This window comes from Malus sylvestris, chromosome 1 (genome assembly GCF_916048215.2).
Source record: "Malus sylvestris chromosome 1, drMalSylv7.2, whole genome shotgun sequence".
Taxonomy (NCBI): domain Eukaryota; kingdom Viridiplantae; phylum Streptophyta; class Magnoliopsida; order Rosales; family Rosaceae; genus Malus; species Malus sylvestris.
The window spans coordinates 3,009,766-3,021,025 of record NC_062260.1 but is presented as its reverse complement, the minus strand read 5'-3'; positions in this window follow the sequence as shown (position 1 = coordinate 3,021,025).

The window sequence follows — 11,260 nt, the reverse complement described above, 5'->3', positions numbered from 1 at the left end:
ACTTGTACTCATAACCGGCCTCATCTAAAGTACCCAAGGAAATCAAATTCTTTCTTAGTCTATGGACATACCTGACGTTCCCCAAAGCTTGTATCATCCCATCGAACATTCTGATTCAAATAGTGTCGATTCCTCTTACAGGACATGAAGAATCATCTCCTATTAAGACTTCCCCGCTGCTGACTTCTTTGTAAGTATCAAACCATTCTCTTACTGCATATATATGAAAAGTGCATCCGGTATCCAAATCCAATTGGTAAAAGCCTTGGAACACGATGTTACTTAAAGAAGCTCCTCGTCACTCTCATGCTCGGTGACTGCACTAGCTGAACCTGAGCTTCCTTCCATCTTGGCTTTCTTCTCTTTCCAAATCTTGCAATTCCTCTTCCAATGATCGGCTGAACCACATTCAAAGCAACCTTCCTTGTTTTCCTTTTTCTTCTTGGATTTTGACCTACCTCTGTTGCCGGTTTTCTCTTCATTTGTCTTTTCCCACCCCCTCTCCTTGCCTTTGACATAAAGGCCTTGAGAGCTTTCAGTTATATCATCCAGTTTAGCATATGACTGAAGAGCTTGAATTACATCTTCAAGCTTCAGGGACTCTTTTCCAAACATTAGACTTGTTCGAAAGTGCTTCAAAGACAAAGGTAGAGACCTCAGCAAGATGATAGCCATGTCATCATCTTTGTAGGTTTCTTCGACCTTCTGAAGATTAGCTATGCAATTCTGGAACCTGCATACGTGATCTTCAATATCACCTCCTTCTTCTAGTTGAAGCTCGAATAGTTCATCCTTTAGAAAAAAAAAAAGTTTATTGGACACGGTTTTGCCCATATAAACATTCTCTAACTTTTCCCATGCTTCTTGGCAGTCATCTTTTCAGTGATGTGTGACCGAACTGATCTTGTGAGATGGATCTCAATGGAACTCTTGGTCTTCTTAAGAACCTTAGTCCATGCTGCCTCTCTCATGTTTTTCAGCTTCTCACCATCGAATGCATCATCCAAATCCTGCCGTATCAGTACGTTCTTCATCATTCTTTGCCAGTTCGTGAAGTTATCCTTGCCGTCAAAGGGCTTTAACGTAGGTCCTTGATCCGCATTCATCTTCCTTTTTGACTTCGTAGAACACCTTGATCCTAGCTCTTATACCTATTGTTGAAAAAATCCGTACACTAGACCTTGTTCTTTAATGTAACCAACGGCAATAGACTAAACTAGCAAATATTAGAAAACTAAACACACAGGAATTATACTGGTTTTGCGAAACTTTTGCCTACGTCCAGTTGTGATTTCTCTAGGTGAGATCACCGCTCCTTTGATTAATAATAGAACTTTTGCAAACCCTAGAACTAATTGTTGGAAATGTGCCCTAAAACCAATCATATAATGATACTTTACGGACATTTCACATGTTAAACTAATATAGTTTAATTTAAAGGGCAAAGATTATTGTTTGAAGCCATCTCCTATAAATGTTGTACGCTTAAACGATAAGTCCAAGGAATATATAATTGGGAGAATGCGATTTAAAGAAGTTAGATTCATGAGACCATTCTCTTCCGTATACATATCCTAAACGTTCCTGATCATAGGATTGCCAATTGGGCATTGACAGTCCATTAAGATCAGTACGTATTATGTCTTCTCTTAGGGAAAGTGACTGGTCTCGAGTCATTGGTGTGACTAATACCAAGACAAGCATGTAGGTGCTCAATAGAGAATGAGTCTACTGAACACGATCAACAAGGAGTTCTTATACTCATGTCACATGAGAACTCATGGTTGGGATAATGCAAAGTAGTCCTTTGACCTGAGGCATCATAGTTGTCTTGTGGTTAGGTCCTTGATCTTTGACTATGTGATGCGAAATATATAAGCACACAAATTAAACCCTTTTTTATCAATTGTAGCAAAGTATGTAAATAGGGATCGTTCTAGGCCGGGGATTAGGAGGGATTGCCAAATCACTTGAAATTGACTCAAAACGTAAAAACAAAGTTTAAAAACACTAAACTAGACTCAAAGAATGCAAAACTAAACTATAAAACATCAAATAAACACTCAAAACTGCCTTAAAAACACTTTCTGGGCAGTTTTGAACACCTAACACTAAATTGGCCGAAATTGGGTTATGACTTGACTCAAGACACTTAAAAACACAAACTAAATTGATTTCTAACTAATCTAACACTTCAAAATAAATGGGGATTGAGTTTTGACGAAAATTGAAAACAAAAACAAACTTTGTAAATTGAACAGATTCTAAAACGAATTTGATAAAAGTGAATGGATGGAAAGCTAGCTAAGGGGTCTTCTCCACACATGTCACACTTGCATAGAAAACGATTTCCAATTGCTTCTCAATAAACCATGAATTCCCAACGCCCCAAATTAACCGTGAATTGCACTAATTAACCCTCAGATTTTCCTAAAGTTATCGAATTGGATGAATTGCATACGACAACCCAAAGCATTCCTCACAAGTTCCCTGCATGAATTGCATAACAAAGATACAAGCAAAGATCATTAAGTTCTATGAAAATCATAAGCATTGGCGAGGCACTCGTTACTATGAATTGCATGAAACTTCTGCCTAGAATTTACTTAACACGATTGTGATCAACAACCTTTACTACTTTTGAATATAAGTTCATAACGATTAGGTGAAATTCCCTTATATCCTAGCATCAAACTTATGCATGAAAATTAAGCATGCACTCTCAACCAACACACACAAATCAGTTTTAATTCATGTAGATAAGTAAATTGAATTCACAACTTATGAAACGCAATTGAAAGTAATCAAATCATATAGCAAGCATAAACATGGTTTCGAATCCCCCCCTAGCCAAGGGGGGGTTTAGTTCCTCATACGTACAAAACAAAGAGTATAGAATTTAAACATTGAAATCAAAAGAAAGAAAACACCTAAACGCTCCAACGATCCTAACTTGAATGGCATGCACGTCCAAGGCTTCTCCTCCTTCCTCTTTGCTGCAGCACAAGGTTTTGGGGACAGGTTTGGATGGTATTTGTATGGAGGAATGGATGGGAGATGGTATGGTGGTGTTTAGGATGGATGGGGGGTGTGGCAAAAGAGAGAAAAATGGCTGAAAATGTGTTTGTGACGTAGTGTATGAATGTGTAGATGGGTTTGGCTAAAAGAATGGATGGAGAATGGGTGGTGTGGCTGATTGTGTTTTTGATGTAGTGTAACGTGTAGTGTTCTTCCCTTCACTCCCTATTTATAGAAGCTCCAAAGCAAAGAATCACTCAAGTGGCTTCAATAAACAATACAAACAAAGACCAAAATGATGCAAAAACAGCTAGTTTACATGCTCTTTTATCATTGTGTCTTGCCTTTAACAAAAGGCAATCATTCCTCTTTTGCTAATTCAACTCCTTTGTAACTGTCCATGTGCCTTCATTCTTCAATTTCTGATGCATTTGCCTTGTATTCCATCCCTTTTCCACATGTACTAGCTGTTAGACAACTTTCACACACATGTTTTGCATCATTTCATCTTGCAAACATCAACTTTCGGCCACTTTACACCTCTACACACATGCTATGCATCATTTTAGCTTGCAATTATGTTTGTAGTTGCTGAAAATGTGAATACATCTTGTAAAGCAATCCAACAAATGGCATCTTTCACTTCTTTTCCTTTCAAATTGTTCCTTAAGTGTATGTATCTGCACACTTCCACACTTCAACTTCATTATTCAGATTTTTGCATGTGTTGAAACCCTTTTTAAAACACCAAAAACGTCCATCCCACTTGCTCCATATGCATGCAATCCATTTTGTCCCAAAATTGCTCCAAATTGCACCAAAATGCACTTTCTTTCCAACTTTGTTATTAGGACCTACAAACACACGAAAATAGCTTAAAACACTCTTATAAGCAATAACTAACTAAGTAAATGCAAGAAAACATGTTAACTAAGTCGCATAAATATGCTCCTATCAAATTCCCCCACACTTAGCGTTTGCTAGTCCTCAAACAAAACGAAACAAACAAACAAAACAAAGTAAACAAAACACATTCTAATCCTTCCAACATTTGCCTCAGGGATTTCCAATGCACATGACATGTTAAAAATCATTATTCCCACAGATTTTAGTTATCTTCACACTTGAGCACATAGATAATCACAGTCACCACTTACTAGTTCACATTTAACCAATTAAAATGATGTTTTGAATGTAGTAACATGTCTTAGAGAATTTGCTCAATTCCTTACAAGATACTCTCTATTTTCACACATTTTCTGACTACACACCCTACACTAGTTATATGTGAGAAGATTGATGTAAACATGAAAACGAACACTCACATGAATGGAATGCTACTACTTAGATGCGAGAACCAGTGACACCATATGCTCATACCAAATCCAAACTCCACAAATTGAAACACATAACACTCAAGATAGAAGTCAAGGGTTGTAACGGGGCTTGGGGTAATGGTTAACAAAGGAAAGATAGGGATAACAAACGTTCTTAAAGCAATAGCAAGCAAAGTAATGAAATCGAAACTTAGAATTCACTTTAGAATGCAGAAATCAACTTTTAACACAAATGGAAGATTTAAGCAACACTTAGGGCCGAATTCAATGTTTTGGACCCTTTCTTCAACAAACAACACTTTCGAACTCTTTTTCATACATTTTCACAACTTTTCTTTTTTTTTTTTTCGACCCGTGCCTTATTAAGGACTTTGGCACACACACACACAAGAATTACTTCCCCCACACTTGTTTTCTGCAATACATTAATCAAAAGGAATTCATTTTGAGTCATACTTTACTATGCTTCAAGAACAAGGGTATGGATGGTCCTAATCTAGGCTAGGTGAGGATAGTGTGGGTTAACAAAGAACGTAGGCTAAACAAGGCTCAACGGGGTTAAACTTAAACATATAATGAATGGGATAGGCTTTTTGGCTCTTGGATCACTAAACAACTTCATCTTGAATATGTGTTATGCAAATCAATAACATGCTTTGAATGAAATAGGCATGAGTTCTAGCATTTGGAACTAAATGATGAAACGCCTTCTAAGTAGCAACCAAGCAAAGAATAATGAGATCATGCAACGACTTTAGAAAACAATGATGCACAGTTTATTAACTCTCCAAATAAACGTTTAGGCTCAAGTTTCACAAGGTTGTAGCGAACATTTGAGTTCCTTCTTTCAAGCATGTTACAAAACTGATTTTTCCTTTATGATTGCATGTGAATTCATAAATTATAACCACAACCAAGCATACACCAAAGAGTAAATCAAATTTTCATCCATGTTTATAACTCTCTTTAACAGTCATGTAATTAAAAACCAAATCCTCATCATTGTGTTGGAAGGTACCCTAAGACACAAATAAACACACAAAAACAAATCTTTTTGGGGTTTTTTTCTTTTTTCTTTTTTTTTTTTCAAAACAATTTTTCAAATTTTTATGAGATTTTCGGATTTTTATGTCAAAACACACTAAAACACTCCAAAACAGCTTAAAAACACTTAAAAACAGTAAGGAACAACACTAGAAGTAATGGGTGATAAACTCCTACGAATTTTATGCAAAACAACTTGGTTACCCCCCCATACTTAAATCAAACATTGTCCTCAATGTTTTAAGCATAAACTCACACAAAAACAAGCAAACAAACAATAAACGAATAAACATGACAAATATGGCAAAGTAAAAATCAGACAGAGTAGAGTTTAAGAACGCAAATCTGGTTTTGGAGATAGATGATCTTGTTGACTTTCCACAGCTTTGATCTCGAACTGGTTTGGAATTCTGAGCGAGAGTTGCATAGTCTGCATTCTTCTCTGCTTGTTTCTTCTGCATGGCAGGTAGTCACGAGGTAGAGGTGGTGGTCTGTTTCTTTCTTCAATCTTTCCAAGTGCCCACCTCTAGCTTTCTTTCTCCTTGTCCCTAGTTGAGGATGAATCAGCACGTTGTCTCCACATGCTTCGAGGTATCATTTTCACTTCCCTTATCTGTTCCCCAAGCAGATGTGGTAGACGAAGAGGAAGCATAAGATGATGAAGATGAGTACTCGAGAGCAAGGCTAGGTAAGCAATCAGGAAGGGGTTGCAGGTAGTTGGTTCCAGATCGGAAGATTGATACTAAGTGCTAGCTGATTGCTTTCTTTCTCCTTGTCCCAAAACAACGACAAGGAGAATGACAAGGAGAAGGACAGGGAGAAAGCATGATATGAGATACTCTTGCTTTCAACCTTCATGATATGAAATACTTTTGCTTTGGATGAGTTGTTTACAAAGGTACCCCAAGGAATAAGGAACATTAAGTGACTTGAGAGGGTTTGTTGGAAAGGCATTCTCGGAGAAGAATGAGGGCTATGTATGTCTGCCTTGCAATGGAGGGTGAAGGGTGACATTTATAGGAATTAATAACCGGTACTATTCTTTCACTCTTGTCAGCAACCGTTGGATGATTTAATAGTAAACTTCACGTGCTTTCTACTTCACAAGAGATCTTCGACAGATTGCCCGTAATTTCTGCAAGGCTGAGTGTGCATGTGGTTAGCGCTGACATGTCTGGAAAAGCGAGTGCCTCTTCGATATCTGGAATCGGCACCTCGACAAACTGCCCGTGATTTCCATAAAGCTGACTCTGCATGTGACAGATGTTGACACGTCTCGAAAAGTAGATGGTTGGAATCGGCGCTTCGACAAATTGCTCGTGATTTTCGCAAAGCTTACTCTGCATGTGACAGATGCTGACACGTCTAGAAAAGCAGATGCCTCTCCGATATCTAGAATTGCCTCTTCGATCTCTGAAATCCCGTCGAGTGCAGAGGTTGCATGTGACAAGTGCGGACAAATCTGGAAAAAAAGATTGGCCGTGGTTTCTAAGCAAGCCCAACTTTTGAGAAAGCTTGCGCCTCTTTGATTTTTGAGTTAGCCTTTTCGATTTCTGAGCTCACCTCTTCGATCTCTGAAATCCCATCGAGTGCTGATTTTTATAGAGGTACGTAGGATGTTCAAAGCACACTCGAATTTCTGCTTGTAAAAACTCCCTTCTTGTACTTCTACGATCTTGACTTGTCCGACCTCTTCTTTCTTTAACACCTCTGAAAATGCCTGGCCCCTCCGACCGTCGTTTTGACTTGAACCTTGGTGAAGAGGCAGTCCCGCCTTCTCCAGACAACATATGACGCCCATCCTTCATATCCCTACTGGTCCTCTTACCGTTGAGGATTCGGTGATGAAGAATGACATGATCGCTGCAGTGGTGGCCCGGAACCTTGTCACTCCTAAAGATAACAGACTGCTTTCCAAACTGTATGATGAGTTGGCTATTAAGGAGTCTCTGGCTCTTAGTGTGCAGTGTGCGGGTTCTGTGTCCAACATGGCCCAACGCCTATTTGCTCGAACCCGTCAAGTTGAATCGTTGGCGGTTGAAGTGATGAGTCTTAAACAGGAGATTAGAGGGCTCAAGCATGAGAATAAACAGTTGCACAAGCTCGCACACAACTATGCCACAAACATGAAGAGGAAAATTGACCAGATGCAGGAATCTGATGGTCAGATTTTACTTGATCATCGGAGGTTTGTGGGTTTGTTCCAATAGCATTTGCCTTCGTCTTCTGGGGCTGTACCGCATAGTGAAGCTCCAAATGATCAACCTCCGATACCTCCTCCTTCTGTGGCCCCGCCGACTGCTGAGGCTCCGCCGACTACTGAGACTTCTCCCAAACAGCCTTTGTGAAGGCTTCCTCTTGTATTTTTCTGCTTAATGTTCCTTTTTTTTTTTTTTATGAATGTAAAAATACCTTGCATATCTGTCAATGTTTCAAAAAAAAGAAAAGAAATCCAAACCCAAAAATAATTAAATAAGCAACAACCAAATATATTAAAAAAAATTGACAATCAGGCAAAATGAAAATGCAGAAAATGGAAGGTTTTTAGAAACGCAAAACTGCTTGTGGAGCGATTCAAAAATCTTCCTCATTTGAATACATGGGTTGCCTCCCAAGAAGCGCTTGCTTTAACGTCTTCCAGCCGGACGATACCTCCATTTAAGCTTGAACAAGGCCCATGGCATGGAGGGGTACATTCTCCACGACTTGCTCCTCAAAGGCCTCATAATAGGGCTTCAAATGATGCCCATTTACCTTGAATTCTTGTTGCGTCTTCAAACTTTGTATTTGGACTGCACCATGAGAAAAAACATTAGTAACCACAAAAGGACCAATCCATTTGGAACGCAACTTACCAGGAAACAAGCGAAGGCGGGAATTAAAGAGTAACACTTTCTACCCAATGGAGAATGATTTGCCTTGAATCATCTTGTCATGGAGAACCTTCGTCTTCTCCTTGTAAATTCGGGCGTTTTCATAAGCCTCATGCCGAATCTCTTCAAGTTCATTTAATTGGAGCTTTCTATGAATTCCCGCGGCATCAAGGTCCATGTTAAATGTTTTGACAGCCCAATGCGCCTTGTGCTCCAATTCTACGGGAAGATGGCATGGTTTGCCATAGATGAGCCGAAATGGGGACATGCCAAGGGGTGTTTTGTATGCCGTGCGATATGCCCACAATGCATCCTCCAAACGCGAGCTCCAATCCTTCCTTGTTGGCCCAATGGTCTTCTTTAGAATCTGTTTGATCTCCCTATTAGACACCTCGGCTTGCCCATTGGTTTGAGGATGATAAGGTGTTGAAACCTTATGGTTGACATTGTACTTCCTTAACAACGCCTCAATGGTCCGATTGCAAAAGTGAGACCCTCCATCACTGATGATTACTCGTGGCATGCCAAACCTTGCAAATATGTTGGTTCTAATGAAATTTGCAACCACTTTAGAATCATTAGTCCGGGTGGCTTTTGCTTTCACCCACTTTGACACATAATCAACTGCAAGCAAAATATACATGAAACCATTCGAGGAAGGAAAGGGACCCATAAAATCAATACCCCAAACGTCAAAAATTTCAACATTGAGGATGGAAACCTGCGGCATTTGATCCCTTGCACTTATATTTCCTGTTCTTTGGCATTTATCACATGTTAAGCAAAAAGTTCTAGCATCCTTAAATATACTAGGCCAATAGAACCCACATTGTAACACCTTAAGTGCTGTTCTTTGTGTGCCAAAGTGACCACCACATGCATATGTGTGACAAAAACTTAAAATTGAACGAAATTCAGAATCATGCACACATCAACGTACAATCTGATCCGGGCAAAATTTCCACAAATATGGATCATCCCACACATAAAACCGTGCATCATGCCTAAGTTTATCACGTTGGTGCCTAGTGAAAGTGCTTGGAATTCGTTTTGACACCAAAAAGTTCACCAAATCGGCATACCAAGGCTCACTAACCTTTATAGACAGCAATTGTTCATCGGGGAATGTCTCGACAATGGGTAGGGACTCCTCATTATGCACCATTCGGCTTTGGTGGTCAGCCACCACGTTTTCACTTCCCTTCTTGTCACGAATCTCTATGTCGAACTCTTGTAGTAGCAACATCCAACGAATTAACCGGGGCTTGGCCTTCTTTTTGGTGAGCAAATACTTCAACGCTGCATGGTCAGTGAAAACAATTACTTTAGTACCAATTAGATATGATCTAAACTTATCTAAAGCAAAAACAACGGCAAGAAGTTCTTTTTCCGTAGTGGAATAGTTCAATTGTGCATCATTCAACGTCCGGGAGGCATAGTAGATGACATGCGGCCTCTTGTCCTTCCTTTGTCCCAAAACAGCCCCTAAAGCGTAGTCGAACGCATCACACATAAGCTCGAAAGGTAGGCTCCAATCCGGTGGAGCAATGATGGGTGCCGTGGTCAACAACTTCTTGAGTTGGTTGAATGATGCCGTGCACTCCTTGGTGAATTCAAACGCCACTTTGAATTTCATGGGTAATGTTTTGTTTTTGAGTGCATACAAGCATGATTCCGCCTTTAATTGTTAATTGCATGCCATAGATGTTGCTCAAATGAATATGTTTTTCACAAAATTTCCTTCAAATGGTATCAAGAGCCTAGGTCTAGTAGTTGGTGAATCCTTTTGGGTTTTGTAGTTCATAGTCTTTGATTTGAATGTTGTAATTGTTACAAGCTTTACTCTTGCTTCTTTGAATGTAAATTTTGTTAGAAAATTTGTCATCTCAAATGTTGTAGATGTAGTTCATATGAGCATGAATTTTGGAGCTAAAATTTGGTGCCATGTTTTTGGGGAAACTCGGCCAAATCCAAAGGGTGGATTTTTGGGTTCATGTTCGTCTTGTTAAAAGTGTTTTAAAGTGACATTAGGAACCCCTAAGTACCCTAGTATGCTAATATCTTATTTCCCTTAAGTTTGAGAGTTTTTTGGGTGTCTTTGGGTGAAAAATGTTCATGGAGCTCTTATGGGTTTTCATGGATGTTCTTCATTGTTCTTGTTATGTTTTTGGCAAGAACAAAAAGGTTGGGTATTTTGATTCAAAAGTTTTGGTTGTTGAATAAAGTTTTTTGTTTGTGATGGATGGTTTGAATTTTCAATAAATACCCATACCAATCACTTACACCTTTTCCTTGTTTCAAGGAACCATGTTTTATGGAAACCTACTTTTTCAAACCAACCCATTACCTTTTCAACCCATCACCTTTCACTTTGTTGAAAAATTCAAAAGTTTTTATGACACCATCACTCTCACCAACCGGCCACCCTATTAAAATAGGGTACTTTTGGGGCTTTTATGCAATTACATAAAGTTTTGATATTTTTGTGTATTTGTACTTTGACCCGAAAGTTTATGTTTTTACGTAAAGGCCCAAAATCACTAAAGGACAAATTGTTTTGCTCCTTTAATGAAGTTTTTGTATTTGATGAAATTTTTGGGTTCTAGTTGTAATTACATGAAGTAGTGGACTTTTGTGTTCTTACAAAGTGACCTCAAAAGTTTGTGTTTTGCAATATAGCCCAAAAAGTTGAGGTTATTGCATTTGGCCCAAATTAGTTGAGAACAAAATAGTTTTGTATCTTTAAATGAGAATTGGATTTTCATTTCATTTAGCTCCATTTAAATCAATTCTATGGAAACAAAAACCAAATGAAAATGTTGCATTCAAATTTAATTAGTTAAAGCGTTAATTAATTAAAGAAAGGGTGATTATGAACCTAAGCCTACGATAATTGAGCTACGTGAAAGGACGTCTCAAATTTGTTTGAACCATGGGAATGTGTAGATTAGATTTTGGTTGTCATTTGATATGATCAAATATTGTAAA